The 27,714-nt window shown below is 33.6% G+C and overlaps 1 pseudogene; it reads right to left on the bottom strand.

Annotated features, from left to right (window-relative positions):
- Window positions 1–10,436: 10,436 nt before the first annotated feature.
- LOC131176549 (receptor-like protein EIX2) lies at window positions 10,437–13,683 on the bottom strand (annotated as a pseudogene).
- Between the last annotated feature and the right edge of the window lie 14,031 nt (window positions 13,684–27,714).

The raw sequence follows: 27,714 nt of genomic DNA, 5'->3' as shown, positions 1-27,714 counted from the left end.
CCCCTCTTCTGCTGTCTTTCCCTTCTAGTTTGCTCATTGATTCGGACTCTTTCCACTTTTGATGCAGCATCAACTAGCTTAGCAAAATCAGTAATCTCCAAGACTGTGATCATGACTTTGATATTATCATTAAGTCCTTCTTCAAACCATCTGCACCTCTCTGCCTCTGTAGGGACTATCTCCCTCCCATATCGGCTTAGTCTAACAAACTCACGCTCATACTCAGCCACTGACAACTGTCTCTGTCTCAGACTGATAAATTCTCTTCTTCACTCTTCTAAATACACTTTGCTCACATATTTCTTCCTGAACTCTGTAAGGAAGAATTCCCAGGTGATCCGTTCAGGTTGCACCTCACTGGTTACTGTGTCCCACCACTGATATGCGTCATCCTGAAGTAGGGACACAACACCCGCTAGGTTCTGCTCGGGGGTGCAGTTTAGCTGTTTCAGCACTCTGATGGTTCTATCCAACCAGTTTTCTGCAGTCATGGGATCATCCTCCCTCTTCCCAAAGAAGTCTATAGCCCCATGCTTTCTCAATTTCTCCAAATGAGATTTCTATGGTGCTCGTAGAGGTTGTGGCTGTGGTTATGGTGGTGGTATTGCCCCCATCATTTGCCGGTAGAATTCAGTCATTTGCTGAAATAGAGCAAACTGAGGTTGGGCAGGTGCCTCAGCTGCTGGTGGAGCAGATTCTCCCCTGCCCCCAGATTCAGCTCTTGGTGGAGCACGACTCTCCACCTCTTCCTCAACTGCTCTTTGCGAAGCAGGATCCATATCCTATTCAAAATAAGAAAACAAACAGATTTGCATCAGTGTCACCTCAACACTTACAAATGCAATGCAATGGTATGCACTCTATCTAGGCCTAGAAATGCCTAAACCGATGCTCTGATACCACTAAATGTGACACCCCTTACCGTATACAGTGTAACCGAGCAAGTTATGCCACTCAGTGTGCCAGAGCACCAATTTATATTTCTAATTACAATTTATCCCTTTTAATTTATTTATTTACAATTTTTTTGATAAATCTAAATTTTTCTGCAAATTTTATAGAAAATCTGGCAGAGTGCCGGCTGTAAATTGGAAAAACAGTTCTTCTGAACCTATTTAAAAATACTTCCAATATAATTTTCAAATCTAAACTCCATTATACACATTCAAGTCAATCTCAAAATCTCAATCTCAAATCACAACACTATTTTCAGAAATATTTCTTTTCACTTCATTGCTGGAAGCACATTCATAAATATTTCTCAACATAAGATACAGAAAATTCCAATAATATGAAATTTCATATATTTATATCATTACATAATTGCAAGAGTTTATAGTTACAACCCAAAGCTAATACAAAATGCAAAATATAAAATGCTACCCAAAATCCTAATGTCCTACCATATGCAGTGCAGATTTGAGGTGACTCTGGACTCCATATGCAACTCTGAATGCTCACCCTGTCTGATGTCTGCTGGGCTCCCCAGCTAGGTCTCCAGTACCTGCGCGTGGCAAAAGCGACGCGCTAAGCAATTCTGCTTAGTGGTGATAATATAAAATAAAATAAAATGAAATAAAAATAAATATGCAGACTATATGTTTACATTTTTGGGTAGACTTAATTTCTGCTATTAATTGCAGTATTATCCATTTAAAATTCTGTAAAGTTTATTATCATTGCCCGAATAACCCATACTAATTGACTGGACTGGATAAACGGGTAAACTGGCACTGGGTACTAAGTACCTCGGACCATCACACCATCGGTCACATTGTGTCTCCCGGTGTGCAACAGAACAGCTAATAAGCTGTAATAATTATCGGGGTTAAAACCCAAGTGTAATAATTCAAATAACATAGCTACAGGCTATTATGTCACAGAATGGCATGGGAAGCCATGAAACACAGAATGGCATGAAGCCATATGCAGTACTGCTAACAAAACCCTATTGGCATGCCAAGCTATCCAAACCAATCTTGTTAGGTATACTAGGGCATTTCACACTTTTAAGTTTCACAATTTTTGGAATTTAAGTTTTAGTGTTACTATTCCATTCATTGCTCAACAAAAATGTTGACTTTTGCATAGGCAATAGGTACATTGGTTTTAATATCATCAACATACCACATTTTGCATTCAAAATTTGTTGGTATTGGTTGTCAATATCATTTCTAAGCTTAATGTTAGTTGGGCAGAATTTTCACTTTTTATGCCTTATTTTTACTATTCCATTGTTCAATTTTGCAGTGGGAATTTAGCAAACTGATCAACATAAAAGTTGTTCCTTATTTTGTCTAGTTGCATTTCCTTTTTTGAATCACTCCATTTAGAGTTTTGTAGCTCAAGTTATGGTCCAAAAACCACAACTGGCCGGATTGAAATTTTGTCCAGAATTTCTGGACTGACCATATCTATAGTGCAATGAACAGTGACTGCAACTCACCTTTTGAATAGGTTCTTGTCATAATTTGGGTTAGGTTTATTCATAAAAGTTGTTGGTCTATATCTCAGCTTGTTGCTGGTAAAATTTCAGGTCAATTGGACCTTTCTACACTGATTTATGGGCAAATGACCAAACACTGTTCATTTGGTCATTTTGCCCAGGCAGACTGCAGGTCACCCGAATTAGGGCAAGCTTTTGGTCCACTTGGTTTGGTTTTATGGGCATGGTTTCTTCACCAAAGTTGTGCCATTATGTGTCTAGTTTCATTTTCAATTGGCCTTGCACCAATTGAACCTCTACAATTCAAGTTGTGGCTGTCCAAACCTGCTGGACTCATGTCTAATTTTGCAGGTCATCTAGGGCAGCCACACCAAATTCAAATCCCATCACTCAACTCACTTCATTTTTTATTTAAACAGAACTAAATGGTCACTAATTTACCATTAATACCTATTTACATCATCACATGGTCAAAGTCCCATTGCTCCAACCCAAACCCTAACTCAAACATTACCACACATGCATTTTTACTTCATTTCATCAATCCACTTAGTAGATACATATTGTGGGCAGCCATAATAGCCTTTTAACTTCATTAAACTCAACACAATCAAACCCTAACCATGGCTGCCAAAACTTAGGGTTTACATACAAATGGTATTCCATCAATTTCCTTGTCATTTGCACTCATTCATAATTATTAAACATGAATTTAAAGTGAAATTCAAGTTTAAGTCACTAACCTCTATGGAGTGAGATTTTTTCCACTTGGTTAAACTTTTGTTTTCTTCTTCTTTTTGCTCCCAAAATAATCACCAAGGGGTAAGGACACTTTTTTGTGTTGGGAGTATAGGGTTTAGTGGGGTGAGAGCTAAGGAAATCAAGCTTTGAAAAAGCTTATTATGGTTGGCAATGGTGGATAGGTTTACGGAAAGAAATGAGGAAGAAGAATTCTGATTTTCTTTTGTTTTTCAGCCCATTTGGTCTCTTTTAAACAAGTTTATGCCATGTGTCAATGTTAGATTGGGTGAGAGAACTTTAATGACATCATTATGATGTCATAATGCTATTTTCTTTCATTTCTTCTCCATTTCTTGTCTAATTAATTTTAATTAAATTTTTAACAACCTTTAGTCATATTTTATGTTATATAAATTATTTATTTAACTGGACAAGTTGGCCAAAAATTATCTCTGAAAACGAAATGACCAAAATGCCCTCCGTTTGGCTTAACGGGCTAAAATTGTCTGTACCGATTGAAAAATTTTTATAAGCATTTTCTTGGCATTCTAATGCTATAAGAACCTCAATAAACCTTCTCTGGAGTCTCAATAATTATTTTATAATTTTTCCCCCAGGTCTAGGGCTCCTAGTTGCGAGAACCGCAACTTCTCACTAGGTTACCCATCACTAGGGCACCGGCTCATTTAACTTGATTGTATTTTATTTCTAAAATTTTTCCTAAATTTTTCTTATTAATATTTGAGTTATTTATGGTTCCTCACTTTAGTTTAAATATTTTTTCGAACATTCTAGCTATCCGTACCGACACTGATCACCGGAATAGTAGACTGTACGGACTAGCTAAAGTGAGGATGTTACAAGTTTAGAAAGATTGGCCAAGTTGTACATTAATGAGATAGTAAGACTGCATGGAGTGCCAGTATCTATTTTATCTGATAGAGATCCTAGGTTCACTTCTAGATTCTGGGGTAGTCTTCAGAGAGCCCTAGGAACTAGATTGAACTTCAGTACGGCATTCCACCCACAGACAGATGGCCAGTCTGAGAGGGTACTTCAGATCTTGGAGGACATGCTACGGGCTTATGTGATTGAGTTTGAGGGCAGTTGGGACACACACTTGCCTCTTATTGAGTTTGCTTATAACAACGGCTACCAATCAAGCATTGGGATGCCTCCATATGAAGCTTTGTATGACAGGAAGTGCAGAACTCCCCTGTGTTGGGATGAAGTGGGTGAAAGAAAGATGATTGGGCCTGAAATTATTTAGCAGACTAAGGAGAAAATCATATTAATCAGAGATCGACTCAAAGCTGCATCTGATTGTCAAAAGTCCTATATTGATCTAAAGAGAAGGGATATTGAGTATACAGTGGGTGAGAAAGTATTCCTCAAGGTTTCCCCTTGGAAGAAAATTATGAGATTTGGCAGAAAGGGAAAACTGAGTCCTCGTTTCATTGGGCCATATGAGGTTCTGGAAAGAGTGGGTCCTTTGGTATACCGTTTGGCACTACCTCCAGAGTTGGAGAAAATACATAATGTCTTCCATGTGTTTATGTTGAGGAGGTACAGATCAGACCCATCTCATGTACTACCAGTAGAAGAGATTGAAGTAAATCCAGACCTCACATATGAAGAAGAACCCATAGAGATTTTGGCTTATGAGGTGAAGTAGCTACGGAACAAGCAAATACCGTCGGTGAAAGTGTTGTCCAACCATCATTCAGGCCAAGAAGCTACTTGGGAACGTGAGGAGGACATAAGGAGGCAACCCATAGCTGTTCAGAGACTAATACCAGGTAAAAATTTCGAGACGAAATTTATTTTAAGGGGGGGGAGAATTGTAATACCCCTATATACATAGCCTGGTATATTTCACTGTTTCGGCGACCGGTGTCAGTCCGGACAATTAAGGGGATTAGAACCATATCTAAGACACCTAGATAAACCCTGAATACAAATAATTAGTGATTGCCAGATAGTTAAGTATAAATAAGAAAAACATAACATAAAAGGTTAAATGAGCCGGGAGTCACAGCGATGGGTGACCTTCCCGGGAAGTGACTACGAGGTTAGTCTTAACCCGAATTTTGAACCGGAAAATGTGACGCCGCGGTCCTAAGGACTATTGCGAACACAATGGAAAAGAGAAAATCACAGAAAAGAATTATTAAGCAGGTCAAATAATTAGGTTAGGGATCCAGAAAGAATATTGAATAACTTGTAAACTGGATCAGACCGGTGAGGGGCAATTTGGTCAATTCACCCCTAGAGGTGACTCATGACCTAAATGTCTAATAAAATGTGAGAAATTAAAATTATGAAAGATGGATTTAAATTAAAGAGGTTATGGAAAGAAAAGAAAAGAAAAAATATATATAAATTATGATGTCATGGATGATGCAATAAAGTCAAATTATTAAAATTAGAAAAAAATGAGATAATCATTAATAAAAGAAAAAAAAAAGAAATTTAAAAAGTGATCTTCTTTCTTGGTCGTCCCATACACCTATTTTATCTCTCTCATCTCTTTCCTCTCTCACTCCCAAACTCCATTAAAGCTCAATCTTGAGCTTGAGCAACCCCCTAAACTAGCCCTAAAACCCTTAGTTCTCCTAATTAAAACTTGAAATTTGACCTCGGTAAGAAGATTGGTGAAGGAAGAATTTAAGAAGGGAAGTAGAAAAGTGAAGATTTGAAAAGCTACAAGAGGTTAGTAAGAATTCTTTTACTCTTTCTCATGATCATGCTTAGGCACTTCCCTTAAGTTAGAATTGTATAAAATAAAACAAATCAAATATGGAGGACCAATTGTGAATTTCGGCCAGCCCTTAAGGGAGTAGAGATTGCATGATTTTGATGAATTAAAAAGCATAATTGAGTTGAAATATATGGGTAGATGTTGAATAATGACTTTAATTGCATTAGATTTCAAAATTGTGTAATTAGGGTTCTTAACCCTCTTGAAAATTTGGGAAAAATTGAAGAAATGGTAAATTGGTGCAAATGACCCTAATTGAAGTGAGAAATGGTCAATTGGGACCATTTGTGGTATGTTTGAATTGGTAGAAACCAAGTGCAATTCGGATTGCTTAGGGTCACTATTTTGGCAGCTTGACCTAGGTCTCTTTCAGAGACTAAAACTAAAAATTTACCAACCTAATTGGTGTGAGGCCAATTGAGAATGAAAATAGACACATAATGGCACATTTTTCATTTAGGAATAATGCCCAGAAAATGACATTAACATAGTGAACAATTAGGTCAAACCCGGGTGTAGTGCACTGCCATTGTATCAAAATAACCAAATAAACAGTGTTTGTTCATTTAGCCATAACTTGGGATATACAGGCCCAAATGACCTGATTTTGGTGGCATTGGAAAGCTATGACAGATAACTACAACTTTTATGAAGAATACCAACCCAAATTCTGCCCATAACTAATTCATTTTTCCACCCAAAGTTAGAGATCCAAAACTCCCAGAACCAAAGTAGGTGCCTAGAAATCCGGGTTAGACCAATCCGGCCAACCATGTTCAAATGGACATAACTTGAGCTACAAAACTCCAAATAGAGTGATTCAAAAATGAAATTAAAGATAAGACAATAAGGAATAACTTTTATGAAGAAAATTTTGCCAAATTTCCACAGTAACATGACCAATGGAATAGTGCAAAATAGGACATCAAAACTAAAAATTTGAAATTGTGCTTAGGAGACTTAAAATTTGAAGAAATAATCAAAACCAACAAGTTAGGCCCCTAAAATGTGGTATGTGGGTGTAATTGAAATTCTCATACTTATTAAGTATAAGAAAGTCAATATTTTGACTTGAATAGTATCATGAATAGTAACCCCGAACTGCAAATTTTTAAGAACGTCAATTTAAGCATCTTAGGGTTAAAAATAAGTAATTGTGAAATTATTGTTGAATTTATTATATGTTATGATACTAAAACACTGTAAAATTATGAGTGTTTGAATTGTCAATAAATATTTAGTAAAATGTTAAGATAGTTTTGAAACCACAGTGTCATGACCATATATCTAAATGCCTCACTAGCATGCCTAGTGGGAGGAATTAGTTTTGAATTTTAATTCTCTCTCTGACTGAAGTGTTGAGGTGTGTGCCAGTAGAGGAAGAAATTGAATGGGTACCCATAGATTTAGCTAGCTAGCCTTGAGATTCCTTATAAGCCTCTGGCTATTGAGATGAACATTATACTGATGGCATGATATAATTGTGTATTTTTATGAAATTATTTTGTGACTTCGAATGAGAATATTTGACTAAAAGTATAAATTGTGTTTTGTATCTGTTTTTCCTTTTCAGTACCATAATTGAATAAATGTGATTTGATTTACACATAAAATTGTATTTCTGTTATGTTGTGCACCACTGAGTAATTGTACTCAGCGATAGTTTTTCATTGCTGTCGCAGATAAATAAACTAGTAGAGCAGCGGAGTGAGCTGCTAAGGATTTCATAACTACTTCTAGACTTTTTGTCAGATATAATCTTATACCCTGATTGTACATGTTTATTTTGATGTAATTAACTATATGTACATTTGTAAATTGGTCATGAGCAGTTGTATAGATTTTGTAATATTATTATTTTATATTTTCAGATGAAATTTCTGGACTGATGAATGTAACTTAACTTTTCTTTAATGAAATATGTATGAAACTAATTATTACTATTTTCAAAAATATTTGAATTGAAATTTTGAGTTGTGAAATTTTGATTTGAATTATGGGAGTTGAGCTAATTTGTGTCGATTTGAGTTGAAATGGTGGTTGAGATTTGATGAAGTATTATATTAGAAGTGTTTTCTACAGGTAAAATTTTCGGTTTCCTCAAATACAGCCAGTACTCTGCCGAAATTTTTTTAAAATTTACGAAAAAAATAAAAATAGATAAAAATTTTATCAAATCTTTAAATTTCAAGTAAATGTTTTAATACCTACTAGAAAAGCTCACCACTTTCAAAAAGTAAAAAAAAAAAATTATTTTAAAATTCCTTATAGTGTATTTCATGGGTTATCGATAGACGAAGTCGGTAATTCATTAATTATACTACGAGATCATGTTATGCCTTACAGAGGGGTAAAGTGTGACACTTTCAAATATCAACAAAATGTGAAAAGATTCATAATTAAATGGGAAACGCATTAGTCTTATGTTACTACAAACATGAAATATTTATTTTTATTTGTATAGTATATTTTCATTTTATTATTGCACCACTAAGTAGAAATTCGTAGCGCGATAGTTTCTCCTTGCGCAAGTCTAAACAATAAGGCCCAGTAGAGATTGATAGGGACTGTTGGGCATAGATCTGTAGTAGAGTCATTGTCACCTCCGCTCTATCATATTGGTATACTACAAGGGCCTCCACATGCATGATCACATTTTTGTAATTAGATACTAAGTGTGTAATTTAATTTTTGAATTGTAAATAATTAAATACATAGTTGTAAATTAATTTTTGAGTTGTAAATAAATATGTACCTTTGTAAATAAATCCAATTGATGTTTGATGATGTGAATGAGTATGAAATGATCATATGGATCATTATAAAACTATGATTGGAAATTATGATTGAGAATGCAATTTGCATTGCCTATTATTGAGCAATTTTTAAATAGGTAAATATTTTAACAGGTCAAATATCAATAAAAAAGGGGAAACTCTGACAGTTTATCCGCTTAAAAATAATCCGATTTAAATAAAGATAAACTCAAAATGAATAATGAATAAAGTAAGATATAATAAGGTGCTCCAACAAAGAATGTAGCATTTTTTACTCGGCTACACTGTAGTTCGGGTAAGGAGTGTTACAAAATCTCCAATCGGTTAAGAATTGTTTTACTGTCCAGCAACTTCTTCACCCATGGCATATAAACTTTCCTAGTTAGCAACTTCTTTCACCCATGGCATAAGCTTTCCTAGCAACTTCTTCACTAAGAATGTCGACAAGAAAAAAAAAAAAAAAAAACACTAAAAAAAACTGTCAACAAGAAAAAAAAAGAAATCACTAGAATGATCTACTTGAGGATATATTTATTTAAATATATTTCTTCCAACACTCCATAGACTACATAAGACTTGAGACTATAGCTTGGGGTAAGTTATATAGAAAATGAAATATTCACCTTTGTAGACTTAGAAATTCAAGTCAACTAATGCTTTTGTACCAAATTTTCAATCAAATCATAAATTATTAAAGGTATGAAAAAGCAATAATAGAAAATAAGATAAATGGAATAAAAAAAAAAGTTAGGTTGTGGTATTTTCCAAATTCCAATTGGAATATTACTATTTGATACCTGTCTTTTTTTTACCAAAAGAGTGGCCTTAATATTTTGGAGTATCACGTCACAAGGTGATTTGATAAACTCAACCAACAAAATCACAACACATTGTATATATTAAAACTGCATTGCTAAGTTAAAAACTCCCTTGTAAACTTAACAGTTATCTTTTATATTTTCTCATTTTGTTATAGACACTGATGTGTTGTGGTTTTGATTGATTGGGTATATGAAATCATTCCTCGGGGCAACCATTTGAAGCCATTAATTCCAATCTCATGGGCCACACATATATTTTAAATAGTTATGTCTTATAGCAAAATATAAGAGTTACAAATTTATAGCAAAATATGTGTTTGCTTAGAAAAAATTTAGAGATTCTATGTAAATTATTTAATTTTTATCTTTTAAAATTGTTCAAATACTTAATTTTTACTTTATATTAAAATTATTTTATAAACTATATAATAAATATTATCTTTTATTATGTCTTACTAAATATAACCTTATTACACAATCCCCAACATTTCATGCCTCACAGAAGGAGACTATTCATGCCTAGCAGAAGGAGACTATCTAATTCTGGAAACAATTACACAAAAACATAAAAATATTATACCCTTCAAAGAAAATCATCAAGAAATTCATATCATCAGCCTTCCGTTCATCCAACCTTGACTGGGGCCTTTTTTAAATTTTGCTTAACATCTGCTGCAGTCTCTAGCAACTTTGAATCCTGCATTGAAAACTATAATCAAGAATTAACATAGAAAGCATTGAGATCATGTAATAGAAATTTCAAGTCATTCACATCTCTAAAACAATGAAGCATATTAATTTTCATATTAGCTTACATAATTAATGTTTAAGTTTGCCAATGAGAGCATTCATGAATAATTAATGAGTGATTAGAGAGAGAACTAACCTTCTCATGCATTCCCTTCAAATTTGTTTCTGTGAAGCTTTCTCTTCAGTTGATTTGCCTTAATTGCAACTGTTACCAAAGCTTGTTGTAGACTCTGTCAACTAATTGAAAACAAGCATACCTCCATGAGTCTTTAAAATACAAAATGCTACAAACTCCAACAAATCCGGCCACAAAACCCATTCCTAAACCACTATAGAACCATAGCATTTCGAAGTCATGTTTCCTCGTATTGCCAACCTTTTCATCTCCTTTAGGCAATTCATCGTCTGAACAATTATTCAATGGAAATCCACGAAGTCCATTGTTGCCAATGTAAATAGATTTGTCATCCAAAGTCTGAAGTTGATTTCCAAAAGGAATTCGTCCAGATAAGTGATTAAATGACAAATTCATGTAACTTAAAAAGTTCAAATTAGAAATGCTGGATGGAATAGAGCCAAAAAGATCATTTTTAGACAAGTCAAGCGATTCTAGTGATTTTAACTTGCCAATGTTCCAAGGGATATGCCCACCTAATTTGTTTTCTGATAGATGCAGGTTTTGTAAACCTGAAAGAGTCATCAACTCCTTTGGAATGTTTCCAGCAAACTTATTTCCTGAAAGGTCAATGGAATAGAGAAATCGAAGTGTACTAGTATATTCACGCTCTATTCCTTTGACATAAACCAGAACATTCTCACTATAGCCATCTTCTTCAAAAGGCACTCTAGGGTAGTAGTCCCATAGTCCTTTGTTTTCAGGCATAGCAATTGCAGTAAAATTGCCAAAACAAGCAGGAATGGTTCCAGTCATCATGTTGTTTGCCAAGTTCAATATGCGAAGAGAAGCAAGGTAGCAAAGCTGCTGAGGAATCTCACCTTGAAATTTATTGGAGTGTGAACACTGAGTACTTTCAAAGAAGATAGGTTTTCACCTATCCATGAAGGCATAAAACAATTAAAAGCATTCATACTAAGATCAAGAGTCTCCAAGTATTCTAGATTCCGTAACGAAATTGGGATCTGTCCTTGAAGATTATTGTTTTTGCAAATGCAGGGAAATAAGAAACTGTTGGGAACCCAAAGACATTCGAACACGGCCATTCAGCATATTACTTGAAAGATCAATCACCGTTAAACGTTGCAAATTTCCCCAACATGAAGGTATTCGTCCTGACAGAAGATTTTTCGAAAGATGGAGAATGTCTAAAGATTCAATCCTGCATAAAGAAGCTGGAATGGTACCATTCAAATTGTTGCTGGAGAGGGATAACAATCGCAGTCTTGGCATTATTTTGCTGGTCTTCTGGGGAATCTGGCCGCGGAGCAAGTTGTTGGATATATCCAATATGCTTGCATCAGAATGAAAATGGGTTAAAGAACCCTCAAACTTGTTAGATTTCAATAATATAAACCTATAATATGCATCATAAGATGTGTTTAATTTTCTCAATTTTGTTAAGGTTCCAAAAATCTGATTATAAGATAGATCCAATCCTATAATATTGGAAGAAATGTTTTCAAACCAGTCAGGGATGCTGTCTGAGATGCTTGCATTAGACATTAGTAAATATGCGATGCACTTTTGTGTCTTGAGCCACTGAGGAAACCAAGGCCCTAATTTGCACGATGATAAATCAATCGAGGAAAGTTGGAAAGGAGGCACCCATTTGAGATCGATGTCAAAAACTAAAGAATTCCCACTCATAATCAACTCACTCAAGCCCCTAAGTTTTAACAAGTGAAGTTCAGAAACTTTCCCATGCAATGAATTCTGACTGAAATCTAATATTTCTAGGTTGTAAAGCTGTCCAATTGATACAGGAATTGGACCCCAGAAAGAGTTGTGAGAAAGTAGAAGAAATTTGAGGCATTTAAATTGTCCCAAGTTATTTGGAAGACTACCAGAAAAATGAATTGTTCAAAAGATACAGATACTGTAAACTATTCTGGATGCAACTGGATGAGTTGCCGAAAGGTCCGGAAATCTCACCGCTGAACTTGTTGGATTCCAAGTGTAGCTCACTCAAATTGCAAAGCTTGTTCAACGTTTTGGGTATGTTGCCTTCCAGAGAATTATAAGACAGATCAAGGAAAGCAAGAGAATTAAGATTACAGATCTCAGTTGAAAGAGAGCCTCGGAAAGAACTATAACTCAGATCAAGATGTTGAAGGTTGGGGACATTAAATAACCAGCTGGGGATTGTGGAATTAAAGTTGTTCCCTCTAAGGTAGAGAACCTCAAGAGATGTAAGATTGACATGTGAAACATGACCAGTGATGGAAAGCTGACAATTAGATAAAAATAATTCTAGAAGAGAAGGAAGCATGTTTATTGACTGCAACCAATTGTCACACTTGTCCAGGAGCACACCCTCCATGTTCAAGTATTTCAAAGAAGACGCAAAATGGAGACTGTCAATTGCCAATTCATTATTCGCACTGAGATCAAGATACTGCAAGCTTGAAAGGTTTCCAAGATGAAGGGAAACCTTTCCCTGGAAGGAGGCCCGGGAAAGGTCAAGCTTAACGACATGACCTGTTATGTTCTCGCAAATGACTCTTTCCCATCTGCAGCAGTCATCTCCGACCCATGACAGCAACGAGTTTGAACTGTCGATGGCGAGGCTTGCCTTGAACTTGACAAGAGCTTCTCTTTCAATCTTGATACAGCTTCCATTGAAATTAGCTCTACTGCAGCAGAACAAAGCGCTTTGAAGTAGAATAAGCATGGCAAGAATCTTAACAACTGTGACAGCTGATGTTCCCATCACTTCTCAATTCAAAGAAAGAAACTTATTCTATTAGATTTTAGATACTAATTAATAGCTATTACATAAACTTATTGCTGGGATATCTTCTACAGAAGCACTGAGTCTCCAATCGATTAACAACTGGTATAGTGTCCAGCAAAGTCAAGAATGGTGTAACACTTTCCTTGCAACTTCCCCACTTAGAATGCCCACAGAAAAATTCATCTGAATGGTCTACATGAGAATTATTTATTCGAATGTATCCCCTCCATCATCGCTCCATTGACTACACAAGACTTGGGGCAAGTTTCTTGGCCCTTACAGATAATAGACTTTGAAATATTCATCCCTGTAGACTTAGAAATTGAAGTCATGCAATGCCTTTGGTACCAAATTTCCAATTAAGGCATAAATTATTCCAGTTGCTGTCAACTTTGCTGGGATGAATTCCATTGCTCTCAACTTTGCAGGGAGCTGGACAAGAAAAACTCTCAATGTTGGAAACTTTTAATTACTCTTGAAAGTTGGATTTGATTTCTAATAATTTTATTTAAAACTCTTTAATTAGGGTTAGTTTAAAAATAAAACCTTTTATAATTTTTTTTAAATAAAACTTTAATAAAATATTTATAAGTTATGGTGAATTTTTTTAATTTTATCAATTATATATTCAGCCTTTCAATTTCAAATTTGAAGGGAATATGTTATCATTCTCAAATTGCCACCACAGTATAAACTTCAATGATAAAAAACTGACATAAAAAAAATTTATCTAAATTTAATTTGTTATAAATTTAAAAAATAAAATACATAGTAAAATTTTTTAATTGTTATAAATTTAAAAAATAAAATACATAAGAAAATTTATATGTTATATTTTAAATTTATGATAAATAAGTATGTAAAAAAATTTACATAAAATATATTTAAAAGGGGAGGACATGAAATTTTGGTTTTTCTATTATTTATTTTTAAATATTTACTAAATTTTTAGACAGAATTAATATGGTTGATATTATTAATAATTATAAAAAAATTATACTTCTCTATATAAAGATGGCATAGTATGTGGAAGAAAAACACTAATTTATCCCATCACATTCTTTTCAGCAATGGATCATTTACCTGATTTACAAAAATGTATTTCTTTAGTTGGTTTGTAGCTTTCTTTGGCATTTATCTGAAATGACATTTTATCTGATTTTTATTATTTATTATTTACCCTATCCTTATCAATTATAATCCAAGGTGATATGTGTTTTTACCTTTTTCTCCTTTAGTCTTATCTTCAAAATTGACAAAAAGAAGGAAACAAAATTAGAAAAAAATATCATATCTAAATCCTGAATTTTTTTTTTTTTTTAAGAAATTGGGGAGTAAAGACTAAATATAAATCTATCAGTGAGTTATAAATCTTTAGTTATTAAATTAAATTAGGCTAAATAATAAGTGTCTGATTGATATTATGGTTAAAGGGCTAAATTTATTTTTAATAAAAAAATCATTTTAAATATTACTAAAAAAATAATTTAAAAAACTATTTTATTTTTTAGTTTTATTATTAAAATTTATTGATTTTAAATTATTTCTTAATATTTTTAATTAATATATTTTAAAAATATTTTTCTCAACATTAGTTATAAATGTCAAACAAACTTTAATTTTCGTTAATTAATTGTTCTAATTAGTTAAAATTTGTATTTTAAGTTGTCAGGTGCATTTTCAAATATGATTTGGGAACAAATTCATTGAAATTTAAGGGTCTCTTTGATTTTTTAATTACTGTTTTTTATTTCTCAAAAATAAAAACTGTTTATTGATTTGGTCTCCATATTTTAGAAAACGATTTACAAATTATGCTATGAATAATGTAGACAATTTATAAAACAAAAAAAAAAGATTTATTTTAACCTTTAAATTATGGGTTAATAGTCATATAAGTACTAAAAGTATTTATGAATCTAAATAAGCCTTCAAAATTAAAAAAATAGGTCATATAAACATTTTTAGTATTTTGGAGAAAATAATCACTTTAACTTTTAAAAATAATTAAAAGCCAAAGGCTCAAATTAGCCCATAAAGTATATTTAAAAGTACAATTAAGCCCTTAAAGAAAATTTGGTGTAATTGAACCCTCAATGTTTTTAAATGAATCTACTAAACTCAAAATTAACAGAGTTTATCTTCTGTTAGAACTATTCAAAAGAAGATTAGAAGTCAAATGTAACACCCCAAAAATTTTAAATTTATTATTTTATGAGTAATATTGATATTTTAATTTTATTTAAATTTTAAGAAAATTATTTGAGATTTTTCGGATTTTAAAAATCGGGTTCGATTTTCTGAAAATATAAACTTTAATGATTTTTAAAAATTAATTTAAAGACCACGTGGCAAAACTAAAAATATATTTAGAGTCTACGAATTTTTTTGAGTTTTCTGAAATTTTTTCGGAATTTTTGGACCTCGTTTTCGGTCCCAAGGCAGAGTAAAAATTCAAAATTTTGTATTCTGAATCGAACCGGCCGGATCGGACCTGTCGAATCGGACCGACCTTTCTTCTTCCTTTTTCTTCCTCTCCCGCGCGCGTTTTTCTTCTTCTCTTCCTCTCCCGTTTTCTCTCTCCTCCTCCTCCTTGCCGCCTCCTCGCCACCCACCGGCCAAGACGCCTCCACCGCCTACCACGGCCGCCACCTGAACGCCAAAAGGCGCGGCGATGCGACGCGCAAGCACGCAGCTTCGTCTTCTCGGCCAAAATCCGGCCAATTCGGCCACCAATCGGAACGGGTCTTGTGTCTAAATCCATCTACTCGTCAAGAGCTTTCCATAGACACTAAGAACACTGAAATCCATTGAGCGGTTTGTCCAATTTTTGCCTGGGAAGTTTTAGCCCATTTTGACTTTTGGGATAGATTTCTCGCAAACCGTGAACCCCACGAGAAAACCGAGAGTACCAAAGTGCTCCACTCATCGAGAGCTTCGCGGCAATATAAATTTCGAAATTTTTCGACACCGTTTTTCGGTGGGTCCCACGGAACTTCGCAGTGTTTTTCCGAGCATTAAATGAGCTTAGAAAATTTCGTAAAATTTATGTACTAACCCCCGTGTTGTGGGTTTCGTGTAGGTATCTTCAATTCGCGGAAATTCGACAGTTGTCCGGGTCTGTGAATTTCCGGCCAAACAGACCGGCTATCGAAAAAAGTCTCCGAATTAAATCGAGGTTTTGGCTACCCCACCATTGTCAGACGTCCCGAGTGCGTCCCCAGAGTCGAAATCGGCAAAGGTAAACCCGAACCTTGCGTTTTCGTAATTTTCTAGTGCTTAAATAGGATTAAAAATCCATAAAATGTTCGTGGTAGCTTAGAAAATTATAATTCTTTTTGCAATAGCTTAGTAATATTGCTAAGGACCGCGAGGCAAAGTTTTAGAATTTTTAGAGCTTATTTGGGTAGTTTTTGCAAAAATGATCAATTATAAGGACTAAATTGAAAGTTTACATATTATGATGGATGACTGATTTGATGGGCTCAGGAGGGGCTGTGTGATATGATTGAGTTGTGGATATATGGGTTGTGAATATAGAAGTGTATTTTGAGCCCTTTTGCAGGTTGGGTAGGTCCTAGGTATAGGGGAGACTCTGCCGGATTTTTGGTACGACTTAAGACGTATTTGATCTTTTTTTTATTTGTATTGAGTCATTTGTATTAAATAATTGTAATGTAATTGTCAGGTGAGTCGGGACAGCCTTCTTCCTCCGCCCAGCCGCCACAGTGATTGCTGTCAAGTCTGTGAGTAAAATATTAATTTTAATTGTAATTTCGATATTATTATATGTTTAAGCATGCCCATGCATCACTTATATGTATATATCTATATAGTTAAACTCTAGGCACGTTTTATTTTGCGTTCATAACTGTTAAAGTGCCATGGATGTTGTTGTGGTAATTTGGAGCAGTGTGCGTGCGTTGGCGTGCGTGTGATGTGGTGTGGACTATGGATAGGACGGGTAGACACGGCTTGAGATCTTCACTAGGACCCGGTCCTTCAGGGTAGACACGGCTTGAGTTCTTCTGTCACGACCCAGGGATGGGGTTGGGACGTGCTTGTTCAACCAGCTACGCACTGGGGTGAAAACTTCGTGTCCCACATCGGAAATGGGAAGAAAAGATTTGGGCCATATATGTGGGAGCCTTCCTCACCTGGGTAGCGCGCTTACCATCTGGCCTTTGGTGATGTGGGGTATCATCACCCTGGTGCACTGTACCATAAAATTTTTATTGAATGAATTTCTTTTATATATATGCTTTTATGAAGTTATTTTATTAATGATTTTTGACAGCATGAGCATGATTTTATTGAATAGAAAATTTATTGTGAAATTAATCAAGCGTCTGCCTGTTCCTATTCCGTTGTGTGCTATAATTATCATTCACTGAGCATCTAGCTCAAACCATATTTTCTCCATGCATTATCTGCTTCGATAAGTAGAATTCTGAATCGATCCAAATATTCACCATTTTCGGAGGGACAACTTTGATTTATTTTCATGGTATGCCCGAATTCATGTTTTCTCGGGCTATTAATTAGTTTAGTTTATTGAACAGTTTAAGTTTTTATTGAAATCTGTAGAGACTCCGCAGTTTACTTATGGGATATTTATGATGTTTATTCAGCATTTTATTTATTTGGATTTTGTCTACTTTTGGGATTAGTAAGTGACAATATATTTATTCAAGATACTCTGATAAGGCTTGCATGATTTAAGAATACTTAAATTATGCGCCGGTCACGGTTCAGAATTTTGGGTCGTGACATCTTCGCTGGGACCCCGATTTGGTTTATTAAGCGAAAGTCCGGCTTAAGTTCTTCGCTGGCACGGGTTGGATTTAAGAGAGCTGTATAGGGGATCAGCTCCCATATATTATGATTGGTATTATTGGGTGTGTGAGTGCTTCAAATTACCTTTTTGCTGTTATAATGTGAAATTATTGCTGATGTTGCATTTCACTCTACAGGATGCATTAGCTTTAGATAGTTATAGAGATTATGGTTAAAATTGATATTTTACTCTCTGAGTCGAACCTCACTCCTGTTCAATATTTTTTCAGGCCACAGGAGGATATTTTTTAGGTCAACCTGCTTTTCTCCCCCACAGGTCATCTATTTATGTTTGTGTAATTCTATAAACTTCTAGAATTTCCGCATGTGTTAGAAATATTCATTTGAATTGGGTCTGTAATATAAATTGTTATTTTGGACCTGTAAACTTATTATTCTATGCATGTTGATAGACTAGATGAGGGAGCAGAGCTCCCATTTATTTTATGTTGTTATGAGTATGTGGAGGGTGAGCTGAGCTCCCCAATTGATATATATTGTGTTTACAGGTCGGGTGAGTCAAAAATTCCCTGTTGAAAGGTTCATTTTATGGCCGGACTCTGTCCGGTTGATTTCTTGAAATTGGGCCCAAATGGGACTTAGAGTTGGGTTAAGGAATAGTTAGGCTTACTACGGGCCTTGGGGGCTTTAGGCTGGCCCAGGTCCTAGTGCCGATCCGGCCCATAGGTTGGGTCGTGACATCAAACATAACAAGCATATTTCATTGAGGAAATTCAATGTTCAAGAGTCTTGCATGTTAATAGCTCTTCACCTTAGAGGAAACTTAAACTGATTTGTTCATATGAACTCAAGAAATGTATTATATTTGATTTATTCAAAATCTAGTATTTTATGAAACTTCCAATACAATCAGATGCCATAGATACATATGGAAACAAGTGGATACAAGTAAACCATAGGAAAAGGTTACAAAATCTTACAAAAAATGAGCCAAAAATATTTAAATAAGTAACCAATCAGTAGCATAAGTTGAAATCAATAGCATTATTTGAAACATATTTATCAAGTAACAAGCTTGTTATTTTTATGTGGCTTAAATTTTGAATATATCTTCATAAACTCGAATTATAATCCAACCCAAAGGCTTCGCGCTGGAGTTAGCGTTTGAGAGTTCTGAGTGATTGTATCTTACTTTTTTATTATAGTGAAACTTTTTCTCTTATATTGTCCGTAGACGTAAACCTTACGGTCGAACCATGTTAAATCCGGTGTTATTCTTCTCCTCTTTTCTATATTGTGTGATTGTATGATTTGTGTATATGTCTTAAATTTGTGTGCCTGATATAACAAAGCTCAATCCCTTAATCATCACTTCATGAAACAGAATTATTTCTTGCATTTCATCAAACACCTTATGTGCAAACTCAATTCCTCCTTTGCCATAGCAATACCTTGAGTGCTACTATTATCCATTTGTCTGCCTTTGTCATTTTTCAACTCTTTTTCACTAATTGAAGGATCCTCTTGTTTAGTTGATGCTTTGATTCCTCTTCTAACCAATCCCCACCCCGAAACAACACACCCATAAAAGAAAAGAGAAAGGAAAAATAAGAAGATGAAAGAATAATTACCTCTTGTAGGTCATTTGTCAAAGCATCAATTAAATAATTAGAACCTAAAGTGCAAACAGCCAATTGTATAGATGTGATACAACAAGTTCCAGTAAGACTTGATAGGAAAATGTATTTTTTTTAAGAGAAAACATCACTCCTATTAATCAAATAATGGATAAACAAGTTCACCATTTTCCTACATCTCTTTTTGATAGCTTGGTTCTCAAGCTAAATCTCATACAGGATCTCCAATGACTTTATAAATAGCCTTCTCACATCCAAATTTCTTTCTACCATCATGTCAAAAAATGTTTTGTCCAACATACAATAGTCTCTTTCAATTGAGAAAATGAGCCAAAACTTAAATCAATGAAGTGAATAATCTGGAACCAAACATAAAAGACATTTTCCTCAACTAGAATACCCATCCAAGTTCATATAAAAAGTGAAGAACTTCCTCCTTATATGAAGTTAAGAAATGGAGAATCTCATACATAATTCAAGAATTAAGAACAATGAATTCAAACCTCTTCGACAAGCATATCAATGCCAAAGGAAGAAGTTGTAGCTCTTAGACAAGTTGTTGCTCACCCACCATGGCTCTGCTCTCTTTTAATGGAAGTGGCAATGGTTTAACAGTTATTAACAACCGTTTGGGTCGCGTGCTCACGTGACTCAAAAATTGATTCTAATTGCCTATTTTTAATAGTATAGGGGTTTAGAAGTTTCATTTAAAAATTATGGGAGCCTAATTGTGCCCAAACTTTCTTCCAAACTTTCTGTAGGAGCTTATTGATAAGTTTTTCTTTGCCAATGATTTAAAAAACTTCATTATGGGTTCATCATTTTTGTTGTAGTTTTTGTAGAGAAGTTTTTCGAACTATTCAATAAAAAATAACTTTTTAATATGCTCTAAGATACAGTAGATATTTGTTGGGATATTGTAAATTAGGTATACAAAATTACTGATAAAGATTTCATATACTAAAAGATCTTTATTCATAGCTTTGATTGGATTTAAATTAGATGCAAATTATAGTTAAGTCTTTTTATCTATTTTTGGAAGTTAAAGGGCTTATTTGTGCCAATAACTTATTTTATCTATTTTTAAAAATTCAAAATACTTACTTGCTCGTTTTTAAAAGTTGAAGTACTTAATTAAACCCAACAATTCTTTAAGAGCTCATGTGCCTATTTAAAATAACTTAACGGGTCTAAATAGATCTTTTATCTTGTAAGAAATAAAAAATTTCCATAATACATTAATTTTTTATAAAAAAAAAGACACTATAAATCACCAAAAATCAAATCATAAATTACTCATTGTCATCAAAATCAATTAATAATTATAAGATATTAATCTCTTAATTTCTTTGAAGAGATTTTACAATCACATAAATATAAAATTTTTAAATTAAAAATTAAGAAATAAAGTGTTGACAAAAAAATTAAAAAATAAAAAATGCAATAAAAAATAATAAATGTTTAAAATGAGGGACAAGAAAAAAATTGTAAATGTGTGCTCATAAATATTTGTGGTGAAACCAACTTAAAAATAGCAACCATAAAATGGAAATCATGATATGTGGCTTCCAAAAGTTCAATATTATACTCTTACAACTAATATCAAGCTCATTAATATTTAATATCAAATATATAAACTTTAAATGAATAATATTTAAAAATGTGAAATCTTAAATTTAAATAGCAATTAATATTGGTAAACACATGATGAATTTTTAAATTTACCTCAAAAGAAAATTTAAACCCTAAGACATTTTTAAAAGTAATTTTTATATATCTTTTAATAGAAGGCTAATCCCTCAACGTGCAAAGTGAGACAATCTTAGACTGTTTACTCCACAAATTGAACACTTAATCAATTTATGGAGTGTAACGCTTGTTTACCATTACGCTAGATCCACTTGGATTTTAAATATTTCACTTTAATAATATTTTATTCTATTAAATTTAAATTTATATTAATTAAAGATTTAATTTTACTTTTAAATTTATATATTTATAAAGATTTGTCATTGACATTCAAAATAAAATAAAAAAGAGAAGTAATCAAGCATTATCAAATATCTAAATCAAATGATATTTTGAAGCTGAAAATATACATGATATTTTCTGAAATTTTCTTGGAAAATAATTTTGTTTACGTTACCTACTACCCGGGGAAGGGATCATTCATGAGCAGACCCTTATCTGGAAAGTAAAGATAAGAAAAGGCAAAAATAGAAAATATATATATATATATATATATATATATATATATATATATATATATATATAAAAGGAGGAGGTAGGTAGGTAGTGTTGGTTTCCAAATGGGATATTACCATTAGATACCTTTCTTTTTCTGACCAAAATTAAAAAGGACCCATTTGAAACCATTAATTCCAATCTTGTGGGCCACAATTAACGGTTATATATAGTTTTATGAATCATAAATTTTATTTTTTTTAATATAAAGTTGTGAAACTCAAATTAAATATATCATATGAGCAATATACATTCAGTAATTAAAATTTGTCTGGCTAAATTTTATGATTCATAAATATGATCAATTATATTTAAAAAAATTAATATAAAATTAATTAAATTTAATTTTATATAAGTGATGCTACTCACTTGAATGAATGATACTCGCTCAGGTAATGATACTCGCTTAGGTAACGTTCATCCAACTACATTCCCCCCAATAAGTGATCCACCCATTGCCTAACAGTTGAAATGGGCATTCGGACATATAACTAAGAAATAAGAGATCTTTCTCTCTTCAGACATGACTCTGAAGTATTCCCTTGATGATTTAGAGTTCTAATACGAAGATAATTACTAGATTAATATAGACTCTATAAACAATATAGTCTGAGATATCAGGAGATTAATCCCCTATCACAATGTAACAGTCATTATTTCAATAAGAGTCTAACTAATGGATAAGGGGATTGACAAGTACGCGGCAAATAACCTTATTCTCTCAAGTCTTCTCTCTCATTCTTCAGTTCCCCATATTAGTAGTGATTAACTAACATACCCGATAATCTCTTATTTTACAGATTTATACTTATTGAGATTCATATGATAGTATCAATAAAAATAAATTTAATAATTTTTAAATTAAATATTTTATATTAAAATGTATATAAAATTAATTAAAATAAATATAATTTGAATAATAGAAAAAATCTCAATATAAATATTTAATTTAATAACTATTAAAATTAATTTTATATAAATTGAAACTTATATTAAATAGCATCCATTAATTTCCACATATCACAACCCCCAACCTTCCATTCATTATGTTGTCTACACCATTAATTTATTACATTTATTAATTAATCATATATGATTTTATCTCACTCATTTTTTTTAATTCAAATTATTTTTTTCTTTTTATATAGAAGGAATGAAAAATAAAACTCCAACATAGATTTATCAAATGAATGATATACTTAAGTCATGTATTTCGAATTAAAATTCCAAATTTTTACATAATTTACAAAAGAAAAATGTTATTTTTTTATCAACTAATTTTCTTATTTAATGTAGCATTTTTATTAGTCATAAGTTTTTTTTTTAAAAATTAATAATATTAAAATCATTTTTAAAATCATAAAATTTTTAATTCAAACTCAATTGAAATTAAATTAAGCAATATTTTGTATATAAAGAAGGATAAAAATATATAAGTGATATTGTAATTGTCTAGAAAATTAAAATTATTCTCATGAGATTGGCCGAAGGTTAAGACAAATAGAGAGATGTAAGGAATATGTTTTTGGTGAGATTTATAAATTAAAGAAGAGAAATGATTGATTAAAAATGAAATGAAGAAAATAAAATCCACTTTTATGATTTCCTTTTACATGTTAATTTTGTGTATTGGAAAAAAAATAAAGACATATAATAAATGAAGGGCCAAAAAAATGGATCCCTCAAAGAACACATTTTTTCAAATTTTTATTGAAAAAATAATGAAAATAAAAAGTTACAGAAATCTCATAAAAACTTTGGGATATTTTATTCTTTATTTTTAATTTAATTTCGAAGTTAATTAGATATTGTATCATGTATGTTAATCTAAATTATAATAAAGTTAATAAATAAAATAATATTTAAAAAAAGATAAAATTTCATTAAAAAGAAACAAAATATAATTCTGAAATATAAAATTTTATATTATTATAATTTTACATAAGAAAATTTAAGTTAAATCACTTATACAAAAGATGATAACAATTATTTTTATTTAAAAATTCTAATTGCATTGCCAGAGAATTTATGTCACGACCCAACCTATGGGCCGGACCGGCACTAGGACCTGGGCCAGCCTAAAGCCCCCGAGGCCCGTAGTAAGCCTAACTGTTCATTTACTCAATTCTAAGGCCCATTGGGCCCAATTTCAAGAAAACAAACGGACAGAGTCCGGCCATAAAATGGACTTTCCAATGGGGAGTTTTTGACTCACCCGACCTGTAAACACAATATATAGTCATTTGGGGAGTTCAGCTCACCCTCCACATACTCATCAACATAAAAATAAATGGGAGCTCAGCTCCCTCATCCAATCCATCAAACATGCATAGCATATTAAGTTTACAGGTCCCAAAATAATAATTTAGTTTACAGACCCAAATCAAATAAACATTTCTAACACATGCGGAAATTCTAAGATTTAACCAGTTTACACAAACATTAATAATTGACCTGCGAGGGAGAAAGCAGGTTAACCTCAAAGAAATATCCTCCTGTGGCCTGTAAAAATTTTTGAACAGGAGTGAGCGTTCGACTCAGAGAGTAAAATATCAATTTTAACCATAATCCCTATAACTATCTAAAACTAATGCACCCTGTAGAATGAAATGCAACATCAGCAATAAATTCACATCATAGCATCAAAAAGGTAATTTGGAGCACTCACACACCCTGTAGTATCAATCATAACATATGGGAGCTGATCCCCTATACAGCTCTCTTAAATCCAACCTGGTGCCAGCGAATTACTCAAGCTCGGACTTCCACTTAATAACCAAATCGAGGGTCCCAGCGAATTACTCAAGCCGTGACTACCCCTCGAAGGATCGGGTCCCAGCGAATTACTCAAGCCGTGACTACCCCGTCCTATCCATAGTCCACACCACATCACACGCACGCCAACGCACGCACACTGCTCCAAATTACCACAACAACATCCATGGCACATCAACAGTTATGAATGCAACATAAATCGTGCCTAGAGTTTAACTACATAAATATATGCATATAAGTGATGCATGGGCATGCTTGAACATATAATAATATCGAAATTACAATTAAAATTAATATTCTACTCACAGACTTGACGATGGTCACTGAGGCAGCTGGGCGGAGGAAGAAGGCATCAGCTCACGACAATTTTATTACAATCATTTAATAAATTTGACTCAATACAAACAAAGAAAAAGACCAATACGTCCTAAGTCGTGCCGAAAATCCGGCAGAGTCTCCCCTATACTTAGGACCTACCCAACCTGCAAAATGGCTCAAAACACACTTCTATATTCACAATCCATATATCCACAGTTCAATCATATCACACAGCCCTCCCGCCCATCAAATCAGTCATCCATCACAATACGCAAAATTTCAATTTAGTCCTTATTATTGATCATTTTTGCAAAAACTGCCCAAATCAGCTCTAAAAATTCCAAAACTTTGCCTCGCGGTCCTTAGCAATATTACTAAGCTATTGCAAGAAGAATCATAATTTTCTAAGCTACCACGAATATTTTATGGATTTTTAATCCTATTTAAGCACTAGAAAATTATGAAAAAGCAAGGTTCGGGTTTACCTTTGCCGATTCCGACTTCGGGAACGCGCTCGAGACGTCTGACAATGGGGGGCTAGCCAAAACCTCGGTCCAATTCGGAGACTTTTCCGGTAACTGGTCTGTCTGGCCGGAAATTCACAGATCCGGACAACTGTCGAATTTCCGCGAATTGAGGATACCTACACGAAGCCCAATAATAATATATAAAAATCAGGGGTGTTACATTCTTCCCCCCTTACAGAAAATTCGTCCTCGAATTTTACACAAGGCAGAATAAAGTACATGATTACACATTGAACAGATAAGGGTACTTGCTACACATGTCCCGTTCTGACTCCCAGGTGCACTCTTCCACTGACTGGCTCCTCCACAAAACCTTAACCATAGGAATCTGTTTTGATCTTAGCTGTCTCACTTGGTAGTCCACTATGGCTACAGGTTGCTCCTCAAAGGTCAAGTTCTCTTTTAGCTCTATTACATCCGGCTGCAGTACATGAGAAGGATCAGGAATGTATTTCCTGAGCATGGAGATGTGAAACACGGGATGAACGTGAGAAAGGTTGGGTGGTAGCTCCAACCGGTAGGCAACTGCTCCAACTCTATTAGTAACCTCAAAAGGTCCAATATACCGAGGTGCCAACTTGCCCTTCTTTCCAAATCTCATGACTCCCTTCATTGGAGAAATCTTCAGGAATACATAGTCGCCCACTGCAAACTCTACATCCTCCGTCTGGGTCCGCATAACTCTTACGCCTCTTTGAAAGTCGCTTTCACTGCTCGATTAAAGGAACTATCTCTGAAGTGTACTGCACTAGGTCTACATCATGCACCTTCGCTTCCCCCATTTCCGTCCAACACAGAGGACACCTACACTTTCTTCCATATAGTGCCTCATAGGGTGCCATCCTTATGCTGGAATGGTAACTGTTGTTGTAGGCAAATTCCACCAAAGCTAGCTGCTCATCCCATTTGTAACACCCCCGTTTGCATAGCCTGGTAGATTTCACTGTTCCGGTGACCGGTGTCGGTTCGGACAATTAAGGAGATTAGAGCCACATTTAAGACAACTTGAGAAGCCATAAACACAAATAATTAGTAATGTTTAATTAGTTAACTATAAATAAGAAAAACGGAACATAAGAGGTTAAACGAGCCGAGAGTCACAGCGATGAGTGACCTCCTGAACGCATCGAAGTCATTTTAAACTCAAATTTCGAACCGTAAAAAGTGACGCTGCGGTCCTTAGGACCCTTATGGACACAGTGGAAAAGAGAAAATCACGAAAAAGAACTGTTAAGTCAGTCAAATAATTAGGTCAGGGAGCCGGAAGAAATATTGGATTATTTGCAAACCGGGATGAACCGGCGAGGGGCAATTTGGTCAATTGACCAGAGTGACTCTGACCTAATCACAAATAAAATCGGAGAAAAGAAAATTTTGGAATCGAGAATTAAATTAAAGAACTAATAAAAAAAAAAAAAAAAAGAAGAAGAAGATAGAAAAGTTAAAGATGATGACATCATGAATGATGTCAATAAGAAATTAATTAAGTTATTTATTAAATGGGATTTTGTGGTCTTCCATCAACTAAAATAAATTAAGAAAAGAAAAAAATTAACAACAAAAAGTCATCTTCATCTTCTCAAAAACGTCACTCTCTTCTCTCACTCACAAAACCACCATGAAAGCTCCTTTTTGAGCTTGAAAAACTAAAATCCAACCATACAAAATTGTCCTACCATAAGTAGACCTTGTTTGGGCAACTAAGAAAGAAGATTCAAGGAAAAGAAAGAAGAAAAATTTGAAGAAAAGGAGGAAGAAAATTCTGCTCAAGGTATAGTACTATAAACTTCAATTTTTATTGTTTAATTAGTGTTAGTGTGGCATCAAGAGCTTGTAAATAAACTTGAAATGAAATAAAATCATGGGAGAAGGACTAAACTGAAATTTTGGCTTGGTTGATGGGAGTATGATTGGTATGGTTTGATGTGTTTAAAGGGAATTAAAGATGTTAATAAACTTACATTAGTATGGTGTTAAGATGGAAATGCACCAATTGTGATTGAATGAGTGAGTTAGGGTTTCAATGCTAGGGTTTATGAACCAAAATTTGGAGAAATGCATAAATGGCATGTTTAACCTATTGTGAAATGAAATAATGGTCAATTATGACCAAATAACTTGTGTGGGAATGATAGGAATGAAAACTAAATTCGGAGGTAAATGGTCATGCTGCTGGCAGCATGACCAAACCCACTTTGAAGGACCAAA

The sequence above is a fragment of the Hevea brasiliensis genome, unplaced genomic scaffold (assembly GCF_030052815.1).
Source record: "Hevea brasiliensis isolate MT/VB/25A 57/8 unplaced genomic scaffold, ASM3005281v1 Scaf16, whole genome shotgun sequence".
Taxonomy (NCBI): domain Eukaryota; kingdom Viridiplantae; phylum Streptophyta; class Magnoliopsida; order Malpighiales; family Euphorbiaceae; genus Hevea; species Hevea brasiliensis.
Note: the sequence above shows the minus strand (reverse complement) of the source record. Positions and strands in the feature narration are given on the sequence as shown.